General features: G+C 38.1%; 4 non-coding genes across 4 annotated transcripts; all 4 read right to left on the reverse strand.

The window, feature by feature from the left end:
- Positions 1-11031: 11031 nt before the first annotated feature.
- Positions 11032-11113, reverse strand: TRNAL-AAG (transfer RNA leucine (anticodon AAG)). The gene has a single exon. It is a non-coding gene; the product is annotated as a tRNA-Leu (tRNA).
- Positions 11114-11864: 751 nt separating this feature from the next.
- On the reverse strand, positions 11865-11946 carry TRNAL-AAG (transfer RNA leucine (anticodon AAG)). Its single transcript has one exon. It is a non-coding gene; the product is annotated as a tRNA-Leu (tRNA).
- An 897-nt stretch (positions 11947-12843) lies between these two features.
- Positions 12844-12925, reverse strand: TRNAL-AAG (transfer RNA leucine (anticodon AAG)). The gene has a single exon. It is a non-coding gene; the product is annotated as a tRNA-Leu (tRNA).
- Positions 12926-13167: 242 nt separating this feature from the next.
- TRNAL-AAG (transfer RNA leucine (anticodon AAG)) lies at positions 13168-13249 on the reverse strand. Its single transcript has one exon. It is a non-coding gene; the product is annotated as a tRNA-Leu (tRNA).
- Between the last annotated feature and the right edge of the window lie 149 nt (positions 13250-13398).

Consider the following 13398-nt stretch of genomic DNA (forward strand, 5'->3'; position numbering starts at 1 on the left):
TATATACAGAAGGAGAAGTAAGCAGAAGGTTAGTAGTTACAAAAATGAGTGGTGTTTTTATCATTAGCGACTATTTGAAACTTAATGAGTCAGATGGATGTGAATATTTCACAAACCTAAGTTTTGAATTAAAGCTACATTATTCTCGGCAAACAAAATGACAAAACAAAATAATATGCGATTATGTCGTGGCTTTATTCAATAGAGATGAACGCTTCCCGAAATTGGTGTCACAATCACATAAGTATAAAACATAGATATGAATACCTCTGATTAGAGACTTACATTCATGTATATCTGAAACCAACCGATAGCCTCGAATTAGCTCCCCGAAGGGGGGTTAAACCCCCGGCTAGAAGGCCCCCCTCCCAGAAAATTCAACGCTAAATTTCGCAGCTGCTTTCCCACTGGTTCTCTGCTAGCCGGACAGGAATACCAGCACAGCTATGAACTACATTTATGAGCTACCGGCAAATCGGTGGATTACAGATGTCATACTTATATCATATAATATACATATATATATATACCAGCCTTCCCGCATGAGAACTTGGGTGAGGCCTAAATTTCACGAAAAATATAAATGTATACAGAATACCAGCCTCCCCGCCTATGAGATCAGGTGAGGCCTAAACTGAAAGTTCGAGCGTGACACCCTTACATAAAATATAAATGTATACAGAATACCAGCCTCCCCGCCTATGAGATCAGGTGAGGCCTAAACTGAAAGTTCGAGCGTGACACCCTTACATTCAAATCTACAATTGCGTTCTTAAAGTACTATGTAAAGTTATAAATAAATCCCCTTCGTCTAGGTACCGAATGAGGACCCGATTCAATATGAAATATTAATCAACGTACATGGCATCAAAGTGGAAAATCTAATAACTAGAGGCGAAAATATAATTCACTGCTTTAAACACCTTGCAAAAGTGACCATTGTGGATTAAAGAACATATGCCATGTCAATAATATGACAATACAATTCATGTGAATTACCAATATATAACGAACACCCAGCCACAAAAACGGGTAAGGGCGAAAACCCACCTGACCACAGTCCAAAATAGATCAGAAGGATAAAATTCCCTTACGGCCCACAATTCTAAATGCACGACGATCTTTGTATTGTTTTGGTGTGCGACCAGGCAAACTGCCTCCGGATTTGAATTCGTGTTTCGTTATATAAATCAATATTATATTCATGTAAGTAAACTAATTCAAATGTCCATTATCGACAGCTCTACATCCCGTTATTCCATCCTGAACGAGCTGTAAATTCCAATAAAACACAAATCAACTCTGAATGATACGTATATATATAGCGTATCTTCATTCTCGACCTTCTCCAACGCATGTGTTTAAACAATATTCCAACATCGTTTGACCCAAACGTACCGTTTACATGGGTGGTTGTTGGGGAGGAGGTGGGAAAATTACAAGCGAATATTTTGGACGTTCATCTCCGTTGAAAGCCAAGACTAAAATGAAGGATTTTTCGCGCCTTCACACCTAGGCGCGCGCGCCAAAACATGCGCGCTCCTTGCGCCCAGTACAAATTATTGTCATTGTGGGCATAAACCAAACCGAACAGGCTGGCGCGCCATTGTGACGTATCACCTCGTCAACCGCGCCATTCCAAATTACAAATACCTTCATGACCTGGCATTGTTCACCGACTAATAAATCATTTTAAATCGCCGAGTCGTCTTTAAAATACATTATTCTCGGCAAACAAAATGACAAAACAAAATAATATGCGATTATGTCGTGGCTTTATTCAATAGAGATGAACGCTTCCCGAAATTGGTGTCACAATCACATAAGTATAAAACATAGATATGAATACCTCTGATTAGAGACTTACATTCATGTATATCTGAAACCAACCGATAGCCTCGAATTAGCTCCCCGAAGGGGGGTTAAACCCCCGGCTAGAAGGCCCCCCTCCCAGAAAATTCAACGCTAAATTTCGCAGCTGCTTTCCCACTGGTTCTCTGCTAGCCGGACAGGAATACCAGCACAGCTATGAACTACATTTATGAGCTACCGGCAAATCGGTGGATTACAGATGTCATACTTATATCATATAATATACATATATATATATACCAGCCTTCCCGCATGAGAACTTGGGTGAGGCCTAAATTTCACGAAAAATATAAATGTATACAGAATACCAGCCTCCCCGCCTATGAGATCAGGTGAGGCCTAAACTGAAAGTTCGAGCGTGACACCCTTACATAAAATATAAATGTATACAGAATACCAGCCTCCCCGCCTATGAGATCAGGTGAGGCCTAAACTGAAAGTTCGAGCGTGACACCCTTACATTCAAATCTACAATTGCGTTCTTAAAGTACTATGTAAAGTTATAAATAAATCCCCTTCGTCTAGGTACCGAATGAGGACCCGATTCAATATGAAATATTAATCAACGTACATGGCATCAAAGTGGAAAATCTAATAACTAGAGGCGAAAATATAATTCACTGCTTTAAACACCTTGCAAAAGTGACCATTGTGGATTAAAGAACATATGCCATGTCAATAATATGACAATACAATTCATGTGAATTACCAATATATAACGAACACCCAGCCACAAAAACGGGTAAGGGCGAAAACCCACCTGACCACAGTCCAAAATAGATCAGAAGGATAAAATTCCCTTACGGCCCACAATTCTAAATGCACGACGATCTTTGTATTGTTTTGGTGTGCGACCAGGCAAACTGCCTCCGGATTTGAATTCGTGTTTCGTTATATAAATCAATATTATATTCATGTAAGTAAACTAATTCAAATGTCCATTATCGACAGCTCTACATCCCGTTATTCCATCCTGAACGAGCTGTAAATTCCAATAAAACACAAATCAACTCTGAATGATACGTATATATATAGCGTATCTTCATTCTCGACCTTCTCCAACGCATGTGTTTAAACAATATTCCAACATCGTTTGACCCAAACGTACCGTTTACATGGGTGGTTGTTGGGGAGGAGGTGGGAAAATTACAAGCGAATATTTTGGACGTTCATCTCCGTTGAAAGCCAAGACTAAAATGAAGGATTTTTCGCGCCTTCACACCTAGGCGCGCGCGCCAAAACATGCGCGCTCCTTGCGCCCAGTACAAATTATTGTCATTGTGGGCATAAACCAAACCGAACAGGCTGGCGCGCCATTGTGACGTATCACCTCGTCAACCGCGCCATTCCAAATTACAAATACCTTCATGACCTGGCATTGTTCACCGACTAATAAATCATTTTAAATCGCCGAGTCGTCTTTAAAATACATTATTCTCGGCAAACAAAATGACAAAACAAAATAATATGCGATTATGTCGTGGCTTTATTCAATAGAGATGAACGCTTCCCGAAATTGGTGTCACAATCACATAAGTATAAAACATAGATATGAATACCTCTGATTAGAGACTTACATTCATGTATATCTGAAACCAACCGATAGCCTCGAATTAGCTCCCCGAAGGGGGGTTAAACCCCCGGCTAGAAGGCCCCCCTCCCAGAAAATTCAACGCTAAATTTCGCAGCTGCTTTCCCACTGGTTCTCTGCTAGCCGGACAGGAATACCAGCACAGCTATGAACTACATTTATGAGCTACCGGCAAATCGGTGGATTACAGATGTCATACTTATATCATATAATATACATATATATATATACCAGCCTTCCCGCATGAGAACTTGGGTGAGGCCTAAATTTCACGAAAAATATAAATGTATACAGAATACCAGCCTCCCCGCCTATGAGATCAGGTGAGGCCTAAACTGAAAGTTCGAGCGTGACACCCTTACATAAAATATAAATGTATACAGAATACCAGCCTCCCCGCCTATGAGATCAGGTGAGGCCTAAACTGAAAGTTCGAGCGTGACACCCTTACATTCAAATCTACAATTGCGTTCTTAAAGTACTATGTAAAGTTATAAATAAATCCCCTTCGTCTAGGTACCGAATGAGGACCCGATTCAATATGAAATATTAATCAACGTACATGGCATCAAAGTGGAAAATCTAATAACTAGAGGCGAAAATATAATTCACTGCTTTAAACACCTTGCAAAAGTGACCATTGTGGATTAAAGAACATATGCCATGCCAATATATGTTATGACAACAGTGTTTAGGCGGCATAATTTGACAAATTACCGCCAAACGAGAATATATTTTATATATATGATCGGCCGCCAAACACTTCATTCATTTTTTAAGCCTTCGTTCATAATTTAGTCTAGTTTTGCATTAGCTGGCCAAGCTAAATCAGTTATCATGCATATGTAGTCAAGTAGGCTTCCAAGCCCTCCAATAATTTGAAATGAATTTAACATATATCATCTTTGTATAAAATCTTTGTACAGCCTTGACGTCGCTGTCTTACATGACACAGTTACCTGAAGGCTGGCATTCTTTGCCTCTAGCTATTCTGGCTGATATAAGAGTGATCATTTTATATGCAGTATACCTGTTTTCTATTCTTGACCAACATACCAGCCCGTTTTAAACCAGCATGAAATGACAAATACTTTGCACCTGAATATTTCACTTATTGCATTCCAAAACCAGATAGAAAAATTCAATTCAAGTATATGAACAAGTATCCATCTTAAGTATAATGAGAGCATGAAAAACACTTCAATGTATTCAGCTGTTGGAAAAATCTCCCAATAGAAATACATTAAAACATAACCGTGTCAGAACTTCATTCACAATTAAAATCTGATTACCATGCGCAAAACTAAACAAAACATATGAAGGAAGACAAGATAATATGCCATTTGAAGTATCATGCTTTTGATACAAATCTATTGCAATCTTCAAAATTGAAATTCATTGCATCACTAACTTTGATAAGTTATCAATGGTGGCTGAACGCCTTCAGCTTGACCATATAATTAACCAACACTGGCATCCCAACATTGCTAAACTAGCAATGCATGCCGCACTGAGGTACTGCCTCTGTCTTGTTGTCCCATTTGCCATACATGTATAACAGTGCATAATTTAACCCTATGCACACAAATAATTCAATTGTGGACAATCGATCGATAAAAACCGAACACGGCATTTAGCTAGTCACTTCACACTTAATTCCAACAAATACGGTACATATCATACTTTATTTTATTCATTTTTTCATTATTAATATTTTTTATGGATTTGATATACTGTTCTGTTGGAAATGAGATAAGATAAAATCTGAAACTGAAAACTTGAGTAACATCCACAGAATAACCCCATATAACCAATGGGGTATAACCATGATAACTGAAGGCACTAAAACCAATTAGATGGCCGAAAGCCATCAGTTTGACCATAACCAGTAGTTAACACATACTAGCATCCCAACATAGCTAAACCAACAATGCATGCCGCACTGAGGTACTGCCACTTTCTTGTTGTCCCATTTGCCATATAATTATAACAGTGCATGACTTAACTCCATGCACCCATATGATTCAATTGTGGACAATCGATCAATTAAAATCCAACCACAGCCTTTAGTTAGTCACCTCACTCTTAATGCCAACAAACACACATCATACCATTCCTGAGTTATAATGGATTTTGAATACTGTTCTGTTGGAAATGAGATAAAATAAAAACTGAAACTGAAAACTAGAGTAACATCCACAGAATAACCCCATATAACCAATAGAGTATAACCATGATAATTGAAGGCACTAAAACCAATTTGAACATGAAACATTCCCGAACAGGACTACTCCGTTAGAGCTACACTCCTCATGCAGCTAAACTAAGAACCAGTGAACATAAACTGGAATTTTACCGGGGATGTTTCATTTTTCGATTATGTATTCACATATCGACGGCTTATCATCTTCACCACATCCATGAAATAATTGTTTATTTCAAAAATAAAATAACATCCGACGAGTAGTCCTTCAAAGGATAATGAATAAAATTTGAAGTGCCTTATACATTTATACATGCATATATATATATATATATATATTTGTCCTGAACAATATGTTACATTCTTGTTGGCAAAAGCACAAAGAGGCAAAGGGCATTTTTTCATATGTTCAAGTTCCAATCCCTTCCAAGTGAACAATGTGGAGGACCTCATAAAAACTCTGAAAATGAAATCATAATTAACTCATCCTCATATCATAGACTCATTATTCAAGGTAGCCCACTGTATCATGATGTTTCAAACATGAAATTGTTTTCCCTGCTGCAATACATTTCCTTGAATGCTAAGATGTTTGTTCACCAGTTTTTTTTACTGAAGAAAACCTCTATTCCTTGGACTACGTATTATAAATCCACACCTGTCGGTAAATTATTTATATGAAGATGAAGACGTTGACCACTGCTCCAATTAGGGTAATTTCCGGCAGCATAGTTCTCAGGCTATACCCAGTTCATTTCTATTTATTACATGAGCGTATTAACGCAAAAATTGACATCCATTACCATGGACTCTAGGCTATCTGGTCAAGAACTTGATCCAACCAAAGGGAAACTCTTTGGCAGCCAGGCTTGGAGCGTTCTAGGTCATATAGTAGGTCCAATTGTCATCAAACTTTCCTGCCAGCCTACCTTGCCTCGCAGTAGTCAGCTTGAATCCATTTTATCCAAAGAGCCGACTCTGCAAAAGAAAACAAGAAAAAAGCCTGGGCAGAACACCTAAATCTGTATCTCGTACCAAAACGGGTTTGTCCCTCTGCTTTCCCTTTCAATTTATCACTCAATTATGAGCTTAACACGAAAGGAGCAGCTTCCCGAAACATCTGAAAACCGCCTTCACGGAATAATCAGTAGTCCTGCTCCTTATGTTTCATTTTTAACTGTAATTTTCCAATTCCCTACAGTACAACCGCAACCAGCGATGCAATATCATCTGCATACATGTGCGTGTCGCAACTTAGACAATATTTCAAAACCAGATTAAGCTTCAAATAATCTGTTCCAAATGACTGTAACTTTTATTATTTTGAAATATATTATCATTATTATTTCAGTATTCAGTTTACCTCTATATTACTGCAGAAATAATCGAGCCAAATTATTGCATCCAGCCCATTGGAAACATTTTCATACTCAACGGGCCACCAACAAAATATTTCACACGCTGTACAATTCCAAAAAAGAAGATGTACTTTTGTAACCTGGTTCCTGATTGTGCAATCGGTAAATTTCGTTTGATTGGCCAGTTTACCTACATGGCTTATTGCATTAAAGGCATCCGTATTGTGTCCCCCGAAAGCAAAGGGGGGGGGGGGGAATGACAGCATGGTGCATCTACAAGATTTCAGACTTTCCCACACATGCCCATTTACACTCAATGCCTTCCATGAATTAACTCCTCATTATTTATTATTTTATTTGCCGCCTTGATCATTTATACCAAATCTATAATAATTATCTTTTTTTTTTTTTTTTTAAATGATATTATCGATATTATCTCAGTTCAAATCATTGACCAGCCAAATAGGCCTATTTGATGTATACCTTGAACCATGAGGTGTAACTAGGTTCAATTGTGAAGCGCTTTGAGCAGTTCGACTTCGAGGTTGATATAAAGCGCTATATAACAACCAGTAATTAAATTCAATTCCAATAGGGCCTAAGCATTTCTATTTCTTTTACACAAAATAAAATCCACACAAAATCATCGCACATAAACGACTCCTATTACATAAAGGTTTCTTATTAGGAGGCCTATAATATAACAAACTGCTCGTTGAACCCCTTGACTTCAATCTAAACTAATTTGTGGATTCCAATCTAGTTCGAAATTACATCCGACTATTATGTGCATGGTAAGTCTACTTTTACGTGTACCATGTTTCACCATGTTTCCTCGAAAAGTGAAGCTCACATTTCCACCAAGCATCGGCATTCAATTCATGCAAAGTGAATTCCAAAAACCAACCCCTTTCAAGGCGTAAATGTATAAACAGAACTGCTTGGTGCAAGGTGGATGTATTTATATTTAATGTATAATCATTATCACACTGTATCATCAACATCAGCAATAAATAGTATTATTTTCAATACTCTAGTTATTTTCCTTTAAAAGACTGTAAGAAATCCATACAATCACATGTCATAATGCTAAGCCACATCCGCTACTTTTCAAGTGACTGATTCAACAATAATATCATGCCCGTCGCAGTCTGTAGATGTTCATTTAAAAACTGAGTAGACGTATACATATCTAGTATAAGCTCTTCCACTACCGGTCTATCCACATAATTTTTAGACCGAGAACACGGCTCATGCTGGCCCATATCCAGAAAAAGTCACAGAGGTCAAATACTACTTTTATAGGCCTAACTGAACCAGCTGCTTTATCCCCAAAACAGACATGTAAAACCGCGTCTACTGTAAGTAGATCTAACGTTGGACCTAGCCTAATTTCCTCTGTGGTGTCACCATTAAATTGTAGTCCGAGTACCTGTACTAGTAGTAGACTACTTGTAAATTTATAACAAAGACAAAGTGACATTTCTCACTCAGTTATTTATCAGTACCGAAAAAGTTCGAACTTTTTGCCAATCACTAGTAGACCCTCAGCTATTCTCACCATTTTTGCCAAAAACGGCGGCTTAAAATTAATCATGGTCTTAAATACATCTTAGCCTAGCCCATCACTAGGCCTAGAATAAGCTGTAATGCTAGAACCAATTCCATATCGGCCTCTATACTCCTATAGTCTTAATTTTTCTTTGATTTTCCATCGTAAATAGGGCCTATACTTCGATTCTGGCCGAAGTTTTAGAACCTGGCTCAATGTAGGCTTAGGCATATACTGAAAAGACTAACCCCAATTTCCAAACCACCGGCTGTGAAAATGTATTTACATCCATATTAATCCACAGCCATGAACTAGGGCCTACACCTAATACGATACGGTAATTAACGTTAATAAAATTGTTGAACTCATTTTAAAAAATCACCATGACACACCTAGTGACCTAGTTCAGACACTAAAACAAGTCGTCAAGTAGGAACAGGCCTAGGCCCGTGTTTGAATTATGACGATAACCCCTCCCTTTTCCATCATGATCGTATAAACCACTTGGACCAAATTTAAAATTAATTCCAGGCCAAGTCCAAGCTATGTCTTATTATGGCTTGACATATGACCTAGGCCTACATTCAAATCTAAACCCCAATTGTGTTAACAAGCCAAATAGCCCCCCCCCCCCCCCAATCAAACCATGTTTGCCTGACTACCTTAACTAGTCTTATGCCTGGCCTATGGTTGGTAATAGGATTTTCGCGTTCTAACGTGAAAACCGGGGGGGGGGGGGGGGGTTGACGGGCCATGAAATTGAAATGAAAAGGACTCGGAGCCTATTAACTCCTGACCAATAAGAACATGATTTTGTTCGATTTCTAAAGCCAGGCCTAGACAGGCCTACCTGCTCGTTACAAAGCAGGCCTCTTCTACGATTCATTTAAGCCTAACTTCTACTCTAAGTTATTAGCACTAGGCCTACATCAATAGTAGGCTTAACGTTAGGCCTAAGTTAGACCTACTAGGCCTAGCCTATACTATTTGACACTAAACCGTAGACCTAAATCTAGACTGAGTCTAGCCTAGATCTATTCCTGCTTCGTACTCACCGGATAGGCTAGGTCTTGTAGAGACTGGAACTTGTGAATTGTCTGGTAGTGGTACCGACCACGAGTACCCCGTTCCGTCTGCCAGTGCCAATCCAGACCGTCGCCTCTCCTCCCACAAGCAGACTCGAGAGCTCGGACTCAGCCTCAGGAGTAGGACCTCTGACTTCCGACAATCATTCAATACCGGTACTCAGTCATAGTCATATCATTGGGTGATCATGATGAATCATAGGCGACTGTATCATGGCGTCGCCGACAATGTCTAACTTATGCATGATTTCGTTGCCAATGTAGGCCTAACGTTAGGCCTAACTTAGGTAGTCTCTAACCTTGTGCCACGGCCCGTGCTCAAATGTTTTGTTGGCTGGGTTGGCTGTTGCCAGTCCCAAATCCTGCTCGTTAACGCCAAGACTCTCAGACTCAATAAAAATTCCAGGCTTATGAAAAGCCGAATTAACTGAATTCCACCTAGCAGCTTGAGTCACATTCTCATCATTCGTTCCCATCGTTGCTGAAACCAAACAGCTCAAAGTTAGGGCCCAGCCGATCTGCTGACTGCTGTAATCGATACGCTCGCTCCCCGTCGTATTAAACTTGGTTCAAAAAGTCAAAGCAGACGAGTTATAATTGTTAATGTTAGGCCAGGCAAGAAATAGAGCATCATCAAGTAATTCGGACTGCATTTTCAGCTTCATAAGCGAAATTGTTGTGAGTCCCGATCGATGATGGTTTCAACAAAAAATTCTTGTAGATTTCGTTGTTCTTTGTAGATTACGACGTCTTCAAAAATGCAAGGTCGTAAGAAAAATTACAAGCGAATATTTTGGACGTTCATCTCCGTTGAAAGCCAAGACTAAAATGAAGGATTTTTCGCGCCTTCACACCTAGGCGCGCGCGCCAAAACATGCGCGCTCCTTGCGCCCAGTACAAATTATTGTCATTGTGGGCATAAACCAAACCGAACAGGCTGGCGCGCCATTGTGACGTATCACCTCGTCAACCGCGCCATTCCAAATTACAAATACCTTCATGACCTGGCATTGTTCACCGACTAATAAATCATTTTAAATCGCCGAGTCGTCTTTAAAATACATTATTTAAACGTAAATCAAACTTTTGAAAAAAATAAAAGCAATTAACGATGAGATACCTGATGAGATACCTACTATGACAATTTGCAATCACCAGGATGACTCAGATTTTTAAAATAGCAATCAATATCTCTGCCAACCACTCAAAGAAAAAAAATGATCGAATGCTATTGAATAAAATACACCTTTCCCTTCTGTAGAAATTCATTTTCATATTAAACTCAGCCATTTACAGGGGCTATTTACTTCATTTTTATTACGGATCGACACCTTCGATTTGAATATTAGTCAAAAATTTTTCAAAACTAATGGCAGCGGTGGGATTCGAACCCACGCCATCGAAATGACTGGTGCCTTAAACCAGCGCCTTAGACCGCTCGGCCACGCTACCTTAATATAACTTCAACCTTAACCACCTTAGTATCTGGTTAATCTTTAAAGAGTATATAAACTATATAATTCGGCGTCATATATGTCCTTATTTTTTTGCAAATGAAATGAATATTATTATATAGTGGTGGAAATGTAATGATTTCATCATTATAGAAAGAATGTGAAGTTAGTAGTAGATTAGGAATAACAAGAAAAATGTATTGTAATTACCATGAGCGAGTTTTTTAAACTTAAAATAGTCAGAAGGATGTGAACATTTTATAAACATTACATTTACGAAACAACTTAAAGCTAAACTGGATATACGTAAATCAAAATTATGATGAAAATACAAACATCAGAGTTAACGATCAGATGCCTATTATTTTTATCACTTTTCAATCTCCGTGATGAATCAGGCTTTATATTTCAATTAATCAAACTTTCTGCCAGCTAGTCAAATAAAATAATTAAATGAATAAAAATGGTTGAATGCTACGGAGAAGAATGTACTTTTCTTTTTAGTGGAAATTAAGTTTAATTAAGCTTATATTTTACTTAGCTATTAACTTCATTACCCCCCCCCCCGCCGAAAAATATGGATATGAGATCATGCATACTATGATCATACGAGGTTGAGTCCCGCTATCTATTTCGAAGTGATACCTTCTATTTGAATGTTTGATCAACATTTTTCAAAACCTATGAAAGTATCATGATGAAATTGAATAATTATTTGAAAGAATACTTAAAACTTAAAAAACAAATTATGGCAGCGGTGGGATTCGAACCCACGCCATCGAAATGACTGGTGCCTTAAACCAGCGCCTTAGACCGCTCGGCCACGCTACCTTGATCGAGCGTTATCTTCAATCACCACATTGTCTGGTTTTTAGAGTAAGTAAAAGATATTACAACATGTTACCCATCAGTGCTGTAAGAGCTTAAATACCGATGCGATCGTTTTCAATATCAAATCCGGAATCAAATATGTTCTTAAGTTTGTGCAAATAAAATAAATGTTCGTAGCCAGTTGTGGAAATGTATAGATTGAATGATTAAAGAAATAGGGGAAGTTAGTCGCAGATTGTGAGTTACGAAAATAGGTGGTCTAATTATCTAAAGCGACCATGAAAACTTCAAATAGTCAGATGGATGTGATAATTTCAGAACATTATATATGAAACAAATTAGCATGATTCAAGCTATAGTAGATATACGCAAATCAAAACTATGAAGAAATTAACAAATTATACTTAAGGACGAGATACCAATCATGACTATTTTGATAATCATCAATAATCATTATGTATAGGGTTTTTGATATATCAATCAATTTTTTTAGCTACCACACACACAAAATTAAACATTTACAAAAATTATCAAAATGCTACGGAGAAAAATGTACCCTTTTCTTTCCATGCGTTCATTAGTTCATTTTAAATTAAACTAAGCTGTTTACTTCAATAAATCTCCCTTCCCATAAAATGGATATGAAGAACATGCATACAGTTACAAAACATTGAATTGAATTGAATTGAATTTATTCAAACCAGTCAAAGGAAAACAAAGTACAAACAAAATAAATGGTTAGATTATAAAGAACTGAAACAAATGACAGGTTTGGGACCCCAAAGAAGCACAGCTTGTAATCAGGGGCCCCTGCATATGATATTTTACTCAAACATGGAATAACTATTTCAAAATTAATCCGATTCCCCCCCCAAAAAAAAAAAAAAATAATAATAATGGCAGCGGTGGGATTCGAACCCACGCCATCGAAATGACTGGTGCCTTAAACCAGCGCCTTAGACCGCTCGGCCACGCTACCTTAATATGACTTCATTATATGACCTCCGAAACTTAGGACAAACTGCTGTTCCGGTTTACGAATTTTTGACAAAGACCTCCCAGCTTCCATTATCATTTGACGGGCATTTTCAATTATATTTACCGCGTTCGAGAATTTGTTCTGATCAATAAATTCGAAAACTTGTTATTATCGATCATGTAGCCTACTATCATTTTGAAGATGAAAAAGAAAACATGAACATCAATGCCTTCCAAAATATTCGGCAGCGGTGGGAGTCGAGCCCACGCCATCGAAATGACTGGTGCCTTAAACCAGCGCCTTAGACCGCTCGGCCACGCTACCTTGACATTACACCAATTCAAATCACCATCCCACATTAGTCCTCTAGTCTCTGGTTAATATTTAAAGAGTACATAAACGATAGTTCAGCATGTTATCCATCAGTGTGGCAAAATTATGAATATCGATGTGATTGTTTAAAATATCAAATC

The sequence above is a fragment of the Lytechinus pictus genome, chromosome 12 (assembly GCF_037042905.1).
Source record: "Lytechinus pictus isolate F3 Inbred chromosome 12, Lp3.0, whole genome shotgun sequence".
In the NCBI taxonomy this organism is placed as follows: Eukaryota; Metazoa; Echinodermata; class Echinoidea; order Temnopleuroida; family Toxopneustidae; genus Lytechinus; species Lytechinus pictus.